The 16,126-nt window shown below is 37.7% G+C and overlaps 2 long non-coding RNA genes across 2 annotated transcripts in view; one reads left to right on the top strand and one right to left on the bottom strand.

Moving 5' to 3' along the window:
• The first annotated feature begins 1,261 nt into the window (after positions 1 to 1,261).
• Positions 1,262 to 11,362, top strand: LOC117975405 (uncharacterized). The gene is made up of 3 exons (XR_004665646.3): positions 1,262 to 9,916; positions 10,099 to 10,198; positions 10,690 to 11,362. It is a non-coding gene; the product is annotated as an uncharacterized LOC117975405 (long non-coding RNA).
• A 724-nt stretch (positions 11,363 to 12,086) lies between these two features.
• Positions 12,087 to 16,126, bottom strand: part of LOC134728475 (uncharacterized) — a 307,624-nt gene continuing 303,584 nt past the window's right edge. The window contains exon 3 of the long non-coding RNA XR_010108904.1: positions 12,087 to 12,460. This is a non-coding gene — a long non-coding RNA (uncharacterized LOC134728475). The remainder of the gene's footprint in view (positions 12,461 to 16,126) is intronic.

Genomic DNA, 16,126 nt, shown 5'->3' on the forward strand with positions numbered 1-16,126 from the left:
ATACATTATATTAACCTATGTAGTTATTACTTACGACATTCTTTATTCCTCTGTGGAGGTTCGAGTGTCTATCTGAAATCATTTTTCTTCTCCTTGAAGGACTGCTTTTACATTTTTGCTTGCATTATCATTTGGTGACATTCTCTTTTAAGTACAGACAATTTTTTCCCAATATTGAATCAGTACATTTCTTACTACTCTAACCCATTCCCTATCAGATATAATGTTTCTAGTCTAGCTGTTAAAGGCCAGCACTATTCCTAGGAGAGTGTTGAGCATGTTTCCCTCTAATTCTTTCAAGTGGTTCTTTCTCTGGCCTTAGGTAATTTTCTCACGCATAAGTATGGATAAATACTCAACAGAATACTCTGAGAAAGACCCTCTGTAAATTTTCAGGGTTCTTTCTCTGCGCAGATCTCTCTTCTCTGATATTTTGCCCTGTGAACTCTACTCAGCCTTGAATTCTGAGAAAACTCACGTCCATCTCATCAACTCAAGGAGACAGGCTCTGCTTGAGTTTCCTCTCACTTTGCTTGTTGCTTCCTAAACATCTCCTCCAAGCAGTAAGCTAAGGCAATAGTACAGCTCACCTTATTGGTTTTTCTCTTTTGTTGCCTGAGGTTCAATATCATTAAAACCGTTTATTTCATACATTTTTATAGTTTTTGATTGTTCCAATTAAAATAATAAATCTGGTGCCTGTTACTTCATCTCGTCTGAAAATAAAACGTGGAATTTTTAACTGTATTTAATTTCAATTAATTTAAATTTAAATAGTCACATCTGGCTATATTGAATAGCACTAAATAGAAGGTACTGATTACAGAGATATTCACATAGTGAAATTTCACTGAACTGTGTACTTATGATTTGCACACTTTTATGTATGTGTAACACCAACAAAAAATGGCTGAAGAATTAAAATGCTATTCTTAAACTTGTTCATCAGAAACATCCTTTTTTTCTGAATCATTGCTCAGGAAAGCTGACTCTCTCTCTCTCTCTCTCTCTCTCTCTCTCTCTCTCTCTCTCTCTCTCTCTCTCTCCCTGTGTGTGTGTGTGTGTGTGAGAGAGAGAGAGAAAGAGAAAATCATGAAAGTTTTAGCAAGGAAGAAGTAACCAAATAATGCTCTCATTATTTTATTTTCCAGGAAAGATGAAAGAATGAATGAGTGGTAAGTAAAGCATGTCTATATAAATTACATATGCCACATTCACATTGCAAGATTAAGAATCGTGTCATCTTTAAACTCCAGTGAAATTAAACTGAATGATAAAAAATATAGCAGGTATAGTAACTTTACTTAATATCTTATATCTGATTTATTCTTATTATATACTGGAGTTAGTTTAACTTGTGTAATTCCTACCTTTAAAAAAGGGTTTTTTTTAATGTGCCTAGCCCTAAGTGGTTCAACTTGGCTTGATCTTTGTATATGACAGAGGTGTGAGGAGGCAATGTGTATTTATAGCATGAGGAGAACTGTAAAATGGGTCATGTTTTTAATTTTTTGAATAATTCTATATTTCCCTATAGCCTGATTTCCTTTATATGTGGTCTGTTTCTCTTCCTGGGGATGAGTCTGACTTGGTCATTCTATTAATTTTTCTTTTTTTTTTTGAAATGAAGTCTTGCTCTTATCCCCCAGGCTGGAGTGCGATGGCATGATCTTGGCTCACTGCAACCTCCACCTCCCGGGCTCAAACGATTCTCCTGTCTCAGCCTCCCGAGTAGCTGGGATTACAGGTGCCTGGCTAATTTTTGTATTTTTAGTAGAGACAGGGTTTCACCGTGTTGGCCACATTGGTCTTGAACTCCTGAGCTCGTGATCTGCCCACCTCTCCTCCCAAAGGGCTGGGATTACAGGCTTGAGCCACCATGCCTGGCCTAATTTTTCTCTTTTATTCATGGATCCATCCATCCGTCCATCTATTCATCTATCTATCGATCTATCCATTTATCCAACACATATAGATTACCTGTTTTGAATTGGGAAAATCACTTTAAAAAGAATAGATATTTATCTTAATACAACTTACAAACCAGTAGGTACAACACATATGAATGAAATAATGATTTAAGTTATCATACATGGTATAAAAATGTACAGTGTTAAGTGAGGATATAGCAATGAGACCAGCTCTAGTGTAATTGGGTCAGAAAATGAGTCTTCATAGTGATATTGATGTGAAGCCTGAAAGGTGAGTAGAAATTAGACCATGGGGCTGGGGTAGGAAAAGTTCATAAAAAATTACAGGCAAAGGTAGAACATCTACAAGTGTGCTGAAATATGCATCTATAAATGCAGGAAAGAGCTTCATAATTTTTGAGGAACCTGAAGAAGGTCATTGCAACTGGAGAACCTAGAGTAAGAGAAAGTGACTTGAGGCAAGGCTGAACGAAGGCATAAATCAAGCGATGCAGGCCTCATTGGTCTTGCTGGGGATTTTTGTCTTGATCGTAAGAGTAATGCAAAGCATCAAGTAGTTTCACGCTGGACAGTGAGAAAGTCCAGCTTATATGTTAAAATAATCCCTTGGCTGTACTGTGAAGTTTAGATTAGGAAGGAAAAAAGCATAAAAAGTATAAAAGTATATGTGGGCTCAGGAGTAGAAGGGTACTCTCCATTTGGGGAGAATGGTTTGTATACCATAGAGATAAGAAATAGTTTAGGCTGGGCACGGTGACCCATGCCTGTAATCCCAGCAGTTTGGGAGGCCGAGGTGAGTGAATCATGAGGTCAAGAGATCGAGACCATCCTGGTCAACATGATGAAACCCTGTCTCTACTAAATATACAAAAATTAGCTTGGCGTGATGGTGCGCACCTGTAGTCCCAGCTACTTGGGAGGCTGAGGCAGGAGAATCGCTTGAACCTGGGAGGCAGAGATTGCAGTGAGCTGAGATCTGACCACCGCACTCCAACTGGTGACAGAGCGAGACTCTGTCTCAAAAAAAAAAAAAGAGAAGAAAAAAAGAAATAGTTTAGATTAATGGAGATTTAATGAACCAATTAAAGCCATTCTTACTGGGAGTATTAAGGGGAAGAAAAGAGAGAGTTTTTTTCCCATCACACTAATAGCTTATGTTTCTGGATTTGTCGCCGTACTCGTTTCCATGAGATGGAGAGCACAGACTGTCTTGATGGGGAATATCTAGGAATCCGTTTTGGAGAAGCTGAGTTTATGGAGGTCAAAGAGCTGAGTTTATTATGATGGTCTAAATAAATATATGCCATTGTTTCACTGTTATTCTTATTTTTAATTAAAAAACAAGAGGATTGGGTGGGAACTCTGTCAACCAGTAACTACAGTCTCTCTTGAGACTGACTTATCTACACATTTTATAGACATATTTATGACAAAATTATTGCTTATTACAACAATTCTTCCTGACAACACATTTTTATCAATGATTTTGTTTGTTTGTTTAACTTGAATGATTTGTGAATATTGCAGGGTAGCTCTCTGATCAACCAGACCAGACTTTGTAGGATAATTCTACCTCTTACAAAGTGGGTTACCTTGGTCAACTTTCTCTACAATGTCTTTTCCTGCAAGATAACAGTGATATAATGTCTTTTCCTGCAAGATAATAGTGATATAATGTAATGTCTTATTATCAAGTTTAAATGAACTTATGTATTTAATCTCAGGGAGAGGTTATAATATTGTATTATTGTAACTTACTTTTTAGTGCCAAAATCAGACGGAGGAATAGATAAAATTAGTATTAAGTGAAATGATGCAAAAAAGAATATTTTCAAGTAAGCATATTTCTAAAAATGCTCATTAACTTGCATTTACTATGTGCTTCAAAATCCTCTCTTAAAAGTGTGTCACTGTTTTTTCCCTTGAAGCAAAAAGAAACTTTATAAAAGATTAAACAGACAAAATACAGAGATATAAATAATGAGATCCAACTTTTTCTGTGTATATTGGGAATTTCCCCTTTATTTTATAGGTTTGCACCTAGTAGCATGAACAATTTGCCTCTAACAGAATTAAAAGTGCCTTTAGGACTATCACAATTACATACTAGAACAGAATTTGCCAGTGAGAATTTTATTATGAAATGGGGCTGCATTGCAAAAATACTTGTTTCAACTACAAATGGGAAAATAGCTTCAATTAGTTCTCAGAGGAACCTTGATTTATGTAGATTAGGTGATGAATCAAAGGAGTTTAAGTTACTGGATTTACTAAATTCAATTTAAGGTACTACTTTGGGATATCACATAAAATGCCTTACTCAGAAAGTATTTATTAGTAAGACAAAATGAAATAATCACTTTATGCTTCTAGAAACTATCATGATTTCATACCATCACCTGGAGAAAAAAGTAAAATATTTAAAACCTGTGAAGATACATATATATATATGAATTGAAATCTAACTGTGTTAAAAATTTATGGAAGTTTGAAAATCTAATAAATTTGATATTCACATTTAAATACTGTCTTTAAAAAATCTTCAAGTAAAGAAAGCAACTTAGATGCACCTTTAAAAAAAATCCAGACAGACAAATTTTTTACTTCTAAAATGAGAATTTTCCTCCATGACACAAATGTTCTAGAAGCCTCCAGCAGACAGAAGGCCCCAAACAGAAGTTGGAATAAACATGATTTTTCAGTTCAAAGGAACATTTGATTCACAGAATTGGCCTCTTTCCTTAAGAGGTTGAGCTGTAACCAGGGCAGCACAGTCCTCAAGACAGTGTGGCAGAAAATGAAAACAGAGGCCTAGTTTTTATTACCTCTTCTCCTGAAGAGCTTTGTGTTAGAAGCAGGGTTGTGTTACAAGTAGGAAACTTTCAGCAGTATACAAGAAAAACTCATCTCAAAATGATTTAAATAACAATGGGCATTTATTATCTCACAACATTAGAAGTTCTGAGGAAAAGCAGCTCCTACATTGGATTAATTTAATGGCTCAAACACATTGTCTAGGAAGCAGGCCCTTTCCACACTTCCTTTCTGTCATTCTCACCTCCAGACCCAACACACAGCAGAAGAAAAATAGCATGTTTCCTTAAAAGTGTGGAAACCTTTCTCCAAAGCTCCACAGCTATCTTCCTTTCATATGTCACAGGCAATTATGGATCCTACTGATGAAGGGTATTTTCTTGACCCCTTCATGGGACTGTGACAGGGGTGCCCTGTTTACTTAGCCCACAATGCTCAATCCCTCGTGGGAGGGAGTATGTAAGCGAGCTAGTGTAGGAACCAGCCGGCTGCTTTGGCACCCATAGAAGCAAACTCCGTGCAGGCCCTGCGGCAGCCTCCAGGTGGGGGTGCCTGACCTCAAGGCCCCAGAAGGCATGTTACAGTGCTCTCTTAGCTCTGCCATCTGCAGACAGCAGTGTGTTATCAGCTCAGTGGGCCCTTTGCCTCATCACGTGGGGTGGCTGTCCTCTACCAGTGAGGGCAAAGGGCCAGTGTGACAGCATTTTTGTGTACCTGCACTTGGTGGGTCCTGAATTCTTGTTCAATGTCCCAGAAGAATGAGGTCACGTGGACGAATTGAAAGATAGTGGATGCAGAGAAATATTGAGCGATAAAAGTGGCTGTCGGCTGAGAGAGAAGCTGGAAAGAGGCTGGGAAAGGCAGGTCACTTTCCCTTGAAGTCAAGTCGCGCCTCTGCCTCTCTCTGCTGTCCAGCCATTGTCTCTGAAGTCAAGTCGCCTCTCCTCAGTGTCCAGCCACTTCTCCCTTCTACCAGCTGAGTCTGGGGTCTTTATAGGCACAGGCTGGGGTTGGGGTAGACCATAGGCAGTTTTGGAAAAGGCAATATTGAATTGGTAAAAAGACATTATTTAGAAAGAACCAATTGGGAGAGAGTGGGCAAATAGGGATAGAAGTTCTCACTTTGAACCATGGGTTTCAGGCTTTTCGGCTTGAAGGTGGGGCTTCATCAGGGACCTTCCTCTGTCTGCCTAGAGTTTCTCTGCCTCCTGTCTCTATCAATATGCACTTTCCTAAACCAGTTATTGACAGGGGGAATGGGATTACCCTTTTTGCCTTAGACCATGGGTAGGCAATCTTTCCCTTTAAGGAGCCAGGTAGTAAATGTTAGGCTTTATTGGCCATACTGTCTCAGTCACAATGACTCACTTTTGCTGTTGTAGTGCAAAAGTAGCCACATACCATGGTGCATAAATAAATGAGCATGGCTGTGTTCCAACTACATTTTATTCCAAAAGTTGGGAGTACAGATTCAGCCTATGGGCCATAGTTTGGTGACTTCTTCTTTAGACGAATTGGGATTTATCTTTTACAGGATTTCAACATATGACTTTTAGGGGAGGCACATTCGGACCATAATACCATGCACCCTTTCTTGAGAGGATCAGGAAAAATAACTAGTGGGTACTAGGGTGCTGAAACACATGCAAAACCTATCAGGGTACAAAAATGTTTCTCTTCTTTTATTCCAGGGTCATGTCCAAGATTCTTAGATTAATAATTTAGAGATTTTTGGTGATATCTGAGCCTTCTACTCAACCTAATTTTTTTCTGTTTTTGTTCACTAAAAAGAGGTACTCGAAAAGTCAAATTCTCATTTGCCCCTTCTTTCCCAGGACTAGTAAGAAAAGCATATTTGAGAGTTCCTTTCAAGAAAAGCTCTCTGCTCAAAATAATCTCTTTTACTTTGCCAGTAATTACACCAGTGAGATTCATCTCAGCATTGAGGGGCCACTTACATTTCTTACCATGTGACTCTGTCCATCTTCAAGCCAGGAATGACATGTTAAATCATTTTTGTGCTTCCAATGTCTGACTTCTTTTTCTGCAGCCAGCCAAAAACACTGGTTTTTTTTAAAGGGCTTTTGCAACTAGTTCAGACTCACTGATAATCTTCCTATTTTAAGGTCAGCTGTGCCATAACCATAACCTAGTCCTAGGAGTAAAACCTATGACATTCACAGACCCTGGGATTGTGTATAACATGTGGTAGACTGGAGAATGGAAAATCCTGGGAAACATCTTGGAATTCTGTCTACCACACACCTACAACTAGAGCTTACATACAAAATTTCAAAACATCAAGGGGTTAAAAAGATTCTAAAGTAGAAAAAGCATATCAGCATATCACATTCCATATACTACATAATTACAATTGATTAGTAGTAGACTTATTTCACCAGTAACAATGGCTATTGGAACGCAGTAAAACAATACTTTTAACTTTCCAAGGTAAATCTTTTTTTCAATGCAGAATTCTATTTCTATCCAAATTATCACTTAAGTACATGAGCAGAGTGCAGGTATTTTTAGATATGCAAGGAGTCATAAAACTTTTATTTCCCATGTGTCTTAGTCCATTTGGGCTTCTATAATAAAATAGCATAAAATGGGTGGTTTATAAACAACAGAAATTTATTTCTTACAGCTCTGGAAGCTGGAAAGTCCAAGATGAAGGTCTTAGAAGGTTTTGTATCTGGTGAGGACCCTTTCCTGGTTCATAGATGGCACCTTCTTGCCATGTGCTCACACGGTAGAAGGGGAGAGCAAGCTCTCTGCAGTCTCTTTTATAAAGGCAGTCATCCCATTCATGAGGGCTGTGCTATCATGATGTAATCACCTGCTAAAAGCCCCAGCTTTTCATACCATCATCTTGTCGGTTAGGATTTTAATATATGAATTTTAGGGAAGGCACATTCAGACCATAATACTATGCACCCTTTCTTGAGAAGATCAGGAAAAATAACTAACTAGTGGGCATTAGGTTTGATACCTGGGGACTAAATAAGCTTTACACCAATCCCCTTGACACAGTTTACCTATGTAAGAAATCTGCACATGTATCCCTGAATTTAAAAATAAAAGTTAAAAAATAAACTTTTTGTGTTAGAACAAATGTCACCTTATTCTCAATGTGAATATAAACTAATTATCTGAAATTAGATGAAACATTATGTATTATCAACTTTATTTCTATAAAACCACTATCATATAAAAAACAGAGTTAAAGGAGATTTAAAAAATCAAGAAAGAGGATAACACGAGATTCTGTATAGAGTAGATTCAACATGGGAAAGCAGGGTAGAGAACTCTGAGATGGAAGCTGCTTGGCAGGTCTAGATAATCGGTCTAGATTGGAGCTAGGAAAAAAAAAAGTTTCCATAGAAAAAAATGATTATCCTTCAGCCTCAACTTCTTCAACCCCAGATGACTCTAATAATAGTACCTACTTTATAAGGTCATTAGGTTACTGAGGCCACTAAATAAATTAACATTTGTAAAGTACTCAAGAGCATTGTCTTACATTTATAAACAATTCAAAAGTGTTTGTAAATTAGATTTGGTGGTAACTATAAGAAGAACTAAAGAGAGAAATGGTTTATGGGAGGTGGGTCAAGGTTTTTGCTTTCATTCAAGTTCTTTCTATTCCATACATTTTTTTTTTAAAGTGATGCTGGTCAACAATGTTAACTACTTCAGATATATTAAATAAGAGAATGTCTAAGATGTAGCCACTGTATTTATCGTAAGAAGGTAATTGGCAATTTAAGCCATAGCCATTTCAGAAATATGAAGATTTTTATTTAAAAAAAAAAAAACAGAAAATCTAGTAAGTTTGGGAGTAATGAAAGGTGATAGGCAGTATAAGTATTTCTTTTTTTGTTGTTATTTTCCTTGTATGAAAAGATTTAATGAATTATGAGCCATTGATCATTACAGACTTTAAACCTTAATATTTCTTCTTTCCTATGTAAAACCATGTAATTAAAACAGCCTATCTCAAGTATGACAGAAAACCATAGTAGGAATAAGAATCATAGTAATGGTGCTTCCACAGTATAAGTATTTCTTTCAAAAAAATATGACTTTGACGAGGAACAGTAAACAGGATGGTAGCAAGGAAAGGAAGAAAGTTGAAGGAACATATGTTTTTACTTAGAGACCCCACTCCTAGTCATCTCTCTTAGTTCTCTCTCTTTTTTTTTTTTTTGAGATGGAGTTTTGCTCTTGTTGCCCAGGATGGAGTGCAATGGCGTGATCTCGGCTCACTGCAACCTCCACATCCCAGGTTCAAGCCATTCTCCTACCTCAGCCTCCCGAGTAGCTGGAATTACATGCATGCACCACCACACCCGGCTAATTTTTTTTTTTTTTTTAATTTTAGTAGAGACGGGGTTTCTCCATGTTGTTCAGGCTGGTCTCGAACTCCCAACCTCAGCTGATCCACCCGCCTCGGCCTCCCAAAGTGCTGGGATTACAGGCGTGAGCCACCGCTTGTAGCCCATCTCCCTCAGTTCTCTCAAGCCAGCCTAACTAAAAGTGAGGATATAAAATTTTGATACAGATAATTTTTATAATTTTATGTAAAGTGTAAGTAAAAACAGCTTCAGAAAAACCACTGCTTTTATTGATCTCTAACGAATAAGCTGGGTAAAAGCCATTGTTTGCAGTGCAAACACAGCTGTAACACAGGATCTGCCGTGCAGCCCTAGACAGAGATTTGAGCCATCCTAGGTAAGAATAAAGGTGAGAAAGATCCAAGGAGAACAATGCAAACCCATCTGCCCTCTGTTCCCCACTCCTTGTCAAGCTTCATTTCACCCCAGTGCAAGAACGGAATCCACACATAGGCAGAACAGTTGTCTGGAGAGCAAGAGTAGACTTAGATCATTCTTCTACACCAAAAATGTAGGGGCCAAGTGTTGATGTTTTCTGAAAATGTTCTTTGGAGGAGTCCAGGGAAAGACTGGGTGACCGAGAGTGGCTCAGCTAGTCATTCTGCTTATTTCGAAGCCAGGAAGAGTTTTTCATTTGTGTGTGTGTGTGGTTTGGGCACCATCAAATACATATTCATTGAACCAGTAGATCAACACAAAGTTGCTGAAAGTGTGGAATATAGACTGATGTTTGCCCAGGAATCATTTGTTACCAGTCTGTGGTGGTAATTGAAGGTAAGCATTTATTTTTATAGCAATTTCAAAGTGTAATTTTATATGTTTTGAACATATTCTTGAAATATCTGAGTCAGTATCTCTTCTTGTTTTTTAAAATTTTATTTTGCGAGTAAATCTTTCTTTTTTAAGCATCATTACAAAAGTGACAAATTGTAATTTTAAGAAGTCCTTCACCATAGAGAGTCTGAGAAGCACTGCTTTGGAGCACCTGTTACAGGGACCCTGGACCTCAAGAGGACTTGGGATCGACCTCCCCACCAAACTGACTGAGGACTGCGTGTAAGTCATTTAACTGCTGGAGACTTCATGTTCTCGTCTTTTAGTTGAGGGCAATAATTCATACCTCGGAAGGCTACTGTGGGGGTGAAATGAGATAAAGAATTGGTGATTAACTGTTTCTCTGTGTAGAAAGAACACTTCTATGCAGATTGGACTGCTGTAGCTGTTCTGTACATGATTAAAGAAAACATCTCTGCAGTTTCTATGTGAAATAGTGCTTCATAAAAATGTTTTGTGTCCTAACTCATTTTAGGGCTCTTTTGCAAAGTATCTCATTCCAATGTTTGTATCGAGCTGTGCAGTGACAGGTTTCTTTTTTGGGTGATTAGTGAACAAGTAACATTGCTTGGGCTTTTATCTCCTTTTGCATTGTCTTGTTGCTTGCTGGCAGTGCCTTACATTCCTAATTTAGTGGGTGAGAATGAAATGTGGTTGGCAAAACCTGTAATACTGAATTACAATGTCACGGATCTTTCACATTCCTTCCCTAGATTCTGCTGATCTTCTGCATAGCAACAGACCTGGTTTACCTTCAGAGACTCATCAAACTGTCTGAGAGAATGCAATTCCTTTAAGATCTCTTTTCTCTGTGTGTGTGTTTTTAAATATACTCTTGCATTTTAGTAGTTAATTGAGATGGGATTCATGCATGAGAGATTTACTGAATTTGTATCTGATTAGCCAGGGCCACTTTATACTCTGTAATTGTAGATGTGGTTTTTAAACTGACAATTGTAAGTTTGCGTGTATTCTTTTTCTCCTAACTCTGTTTAGACTTTGTATTCAGGATAGAAATTACCTTTTCTAAGAAGTTTTACCAAGCTGAGTGTAAATCTATAATACCTCAGCAGTAAAACAATCCCAGAGGGATAATTTTGTGCAACCATTTCAATCTTGATACCAATTAAAATGGTATGATCTATCTCACCGCCATCACACAAAACAGGTTTCTATGCCATCTCCTCACCTCTTGCTTAGAGAAAACCATCAGATTGGTTCTATTGCACTCAGATTTAAGATCAAACATCTTTTTTTCAGAGCTTTATGGATTCTAATAACAATAGAAAGTACTGAAATAAGCCTATTTTCGTGGCTGCCTTTCAATCAGTATGTAACACACTTTCCATTTTGTCTTCACCAGAAATAAATTGTACTTTAAATCTCTGCTCTCCTTAAATATTTCAAATATGTGGGATATGATATCATCTCTAAAAAGGGAACTTCTTTAGATGGCATTGTTAGGAAGCCTTAGCAAAAGCATTTTGCAAGCTAGTAACATAATTCTAGAACAGGTTTTATTGCCTCAGAAGATAGTAGCATCCTCCTGAGATTAAGAAATTGCTATAATTGCTATGTGAAAGAGAAGGCGGAGAGATAGTTTTTGCTGATAAACTTTGAGGTGCCTTAGAGAAGCAAGACAAGGTTGCTTTAAATGTATAACCTCCTTTCTTCACTCTCAATTGTCCAAATCCTATTCCTCTACACCCTTGCACCTCATTTCTCCCACTTCCTGCTTCAGCTCACCTTGGTTCTTTGTGACACAACTTTTTCCATGCAACTGAGTCACTTGGAGAGACCTCTGCAACATTCACGAGGAAACAAGCATCATTGACAGTGCTGAATTTATTGTTTTGTAAAGGCATGGGTTTTTGTGTGTGAACTTCTGGAGACAAAAGAAACATGAATTGTGACTATAATTTATCCCATGCCATATATTCCCTATTCTACACTTAATGTTTAATTAATTGCTCTTATCAGGCTCTGTGGCAGCATTTTACCTTTTTGAATAGCTGCTCATTTTCCCTACATTTCCCTACATTTCAGCGCTCTCTAAAGGGTACTATTCTTCTTGTGTGACAGATGGGCATAACTGTACAAGAAAGGGATTTAGTCATTAACACCCATGTAAACAGATTATTCTTGCTAAGAAAATACCTTGTAAGGACACAAGAGCAGTGTAGCTTTTGAGAGAAACCATATCTCATACATTAAAATTGCAAAAACACTTTCAGATTAATTGCTGTTTATTAGAATTGTTTGTGGGGAGTGAGGATGTCGAAGCAGAAGGCAGATTGTAGAACAGAGGTTTTATTATAACGTTCCAAAGTCTGGAGGTGGCAGCTGCTGGTGGCAGGTATAGCAGAGCACTTGGAGACATGGAGTGGGAGGTCAGCAGTGGTGATGGATTCTGGAGATACTGGATCACCATGAACAGAGCTCTCATTTCTCTCCCAGCTGGAAGTGGCAGCTACTGTTTGAGAACTGCAATAAATAAACATTTGCCAAGTTAATCAGGCATGTACTATGTCCATTAATCCCTCCTGTTCCAGGTCAAACCTTATCCCTTCCCTCTTTGAAAGGAAACAGCAGTTATGTGCTCAATATTGTGAGGGACATTATACATTTATTCATTTCTATATATCTATGAATCCTTTCTGAGCTGTCGAGTATGCATTCCTTCCTTCAATTAAGAGGTATTTATTGAATGGCTACAATGTGTCACTGCATGAGGTGACACAGGCTGTGGGGAAACTCGCTGCCTGATATCAGAAAGCTTACAGTCTATCGCAAGAAACTTAGACATTAAGTGAGAAATTACAAATTAAAATGTGAATTGTAATCACAGCAATAAATTAATGCACCTTATAGTGAGTCTTTTGGGTTGAGTAAAGTGTTTTATTTTGAAGTACTTCTCCTTCATAATACTGTTTTCAGCTGAAATGCATTTTTCTCATGCATGAGAAAAACAGAAAGCTGAAAAAGAGTAAATAAGTGATGAGAAATTAAGATGATAGGACAGAGGAGGTAATGTTTTCAAATTGGAAAACAGATACCTAAGAGATGAATCAGTCTATAATCACATAAGGAACTCTTTAAAATGCCTCATAACAATGCCTTTTTTTTTTTTTTTTTGTATTTATAATGTTTCTCATCCATTAGGTTACTTTGTCCTCACAATGAGCCTGCAGGGGTAATAAGGGGAAGTATGACCCTCCTGGTTTTACGGGGAAGTTCAAGTCTTGCCTAATGTTACCCAACTAACAATGAACAATGTTGGGACTCAGACCCAGGCCTTCTGGTTTCCAGTCTATTATGAGTTCTACGGCTACATGACAACCCATTTCTCTTCATCTGTCATCTCTAAATGTGTTTGACAGCTGCAAGGCAATCCAAGATCACTGACAGGACAAAAACAATCAAGTTCACGTCAAGACCCTACATTTAGAAAGAAGTTCAGAAAGAAGTTTTGCAAAAGTAATTTATGTCAAATGCAGAAAGTCTAGAAAATCTAGAGAGACAACAAAACTCACCCATAATTCCATCAGCCAAATATAACCAGTTTTAAGATTTACATATATATCCTCCCAGTCTTTTTTCCTTGCATCTTTATTATTATTATTTCACAAAAAGAGACTACATTGAACTTCTACTTTGCAAACTGCAGCTTAAAATTAGCTCTCTCTCTCTCTATATATATATATGCTACATATATGTGTGTGTGTATATATATATCATACATTACCCCATATTGATATTCCCTATAGTATGATATTAAGGTTAAAATATTTTTGTTATATAAATGTACTTTAATTTATTAAATATTTTATTTATATTATTTTGTTAAAGCAATTTCTAATTCTTAGGTATTAATATTTTTTCTGCCAATATGTACATGGCAGCAGTGATATGCTGATATTTCTCTCTGGTTAAAAAAGAAAGCCCTAGTCCATAATATTGATAATTTCTGTGGTGCAAGGATTTTCACCAGGACCAATTCTAAGTTTCCAAATGTTTAACAACCAGCTTGAAAATTTTCTAAAAGTTAAACAATAGGTTACAAGTTTGTAAGTGTTGTCTCCAGCATATTTCTACATGGCTAGAGTGTATATTCTTGAAGCTAAACCTTTGTCATATTTTTTATTTCTCTGTTTTTGACTCCATAAATAGAAAATTGCATGAAAAATTATTTACTAATAATAAATACTGGAGGGATGAATGAAGCTTATTTCATTGTTAGTGAGCAGTCATTACTTCTGTGATGATCATTAATATTTATATATTTTTCAGTCACTTATCTTTTTTTTTTTTTTTAGACAGAGTGTCACTCTGTAACCCAGGCTAGAGTGCAGTGGTGCGATCTCAGCTCACTGAAACCTCTGCCTCCCAAGTTCAAGCAATTCTCCCACCTCAGCCTCCCGAGTAGCTGGAATTACAGGTGCCGCCACCACGCCCAGCAAATTTTTGTATTTTTAGTAGAGATGGGGTTTTGCCATGTTGGCCAGGGTGGTCTTGAATTCCTGACCTCAGCTGATCCACCCACCTCAGCCTCCCAAAGTACTGAGATTACAGGCATGAGCCAACACGACTGGCCCAGTCACTTATCTTAACCAAATATTATGTAATGTTTCTCTGTGTCTCATTTGTGTTTAAAGACTGAGGACAGTCATTGGATTATATATACTATTTAAAAGTTCCTTAAATTTATAAACTTAAAACTGGTACTCAGTGCATATTTAATAGATGTGGGTTGTAATACCAGCTCTACAATTAACAGATTGTTAAATTTCGGCCACTTTACTAACCCCTTTGAGGTTCAGTTTCCTCATCTGCAATCATTCAGTTTATTTCATGGAATTACCACAAAGATGCGCTATAAGATTTAAAGATTCTTTTGATGGTGGGACACATGCAGTGACATTTGGATAAGTGAAAGGCAGAACTCTATTTAACTTTCTGCTCCCAAAGAGAGCACGGGGAGTTGTGCTGGGGACAAGATAACAGCAAGCTGGAGCTGTAGCGGCCAACTCATGGATGGGAAGTGCGACAGGCTTAGCTAGGTTTCACAGACTTTCCATAGATTGGCTGTAGAATAACTTTTCAGGCGTCAGGGAATAGCTCTGTTCCTGGAACCTGTCCAGGTTGTCTGGTACCTGGCCCCAGGACGATTAGGGCTGGTACAGAGTGGCCTGGAGTATGGGAGTTTAAGACAGATGGTTGGGGTGTAGTCTGAATCAGCTGTTCAAGAAGGGGACCTGACTGGCCTGGCTACTTTTCTTCACCTTTTAACCTCATTAAATCCTCTCACATGACAGCAAAATGACCACTATCAACCGAAGCTATCAGAGTGCTTTTTAACCTCGGTGTGGTTTCATCTGTGAATTAAATGTTGAGGTAACAGTGGTTCTTAACATTCTGAAGTCAAAGGCTCATTAAGAATCCTTTGAAAGCTGTGGGTGGCCTCCCCTGAAATGTGTAAGACTCATGTACAGAACATTTTGCCACTGTTTATGTTGTTGCTTCAGCACATGCACTTTACAGAAGCATTTATTTTGCCGTGAGATAGCTCACAGAGCACACTGCCTCCATTTTCTTCTTTTAGTGGAGCAGCTCCACCAAGAGATTACAGGCCTTCAGTAAAACCGTGTTGGTTACTGCAGAACATTGAAACAGAAAGCTGCCTGATTAGCATGGCTAAAATTATTCACCAATTCAGACTGGTAGTGAGCCCCTCCTTGTCAAACTGCTCAGAATGGGCTTTCTTTAATCCTCAATAAAAGTGAAAAGGGGATTATTCCTCAGGTTCATTCCAGGCCTTTGAAACTTGTCTTCCAAAAGTCAACTTATCTTCTAAAAGATTTTTCTACACAGTGGAGAAGAAACTTATATTCTCTTTCCATTTCTTAGAAACTTTTTGAAGAAACCCTGTTTTTCATGAAGGTGATGATTTCACAGCAGTAGACAAGACTTATTTCAAGGTAATTGGCAAAAGTCTTTGATCTCAATACATTCTGATGTATTTATAATACTTAATACTAGCAAATATTTATGAAGCACCAACTATATATCAGGACCTTCATTAGGCATGAGGGATACAGCAGGAAACAGGAAAGATAATTAACTGCCAATAAGCCATGATGGCTTCTATCT

Source organism: Pan paniscus, chromosome 10 (genome assembly GCF_029289425.2).
Source record: "Pan paniscus chromosome 10, NHGRI_mPanPan1-v2.0_pri, whole genome shotgun sequence".
Taxonomy (NCBI): domain Eukaryota; kingdom Metazoa; phylum Chordata; class Mammalia; order Primates; family Hominidae; genus Pan; species Pan paniscus.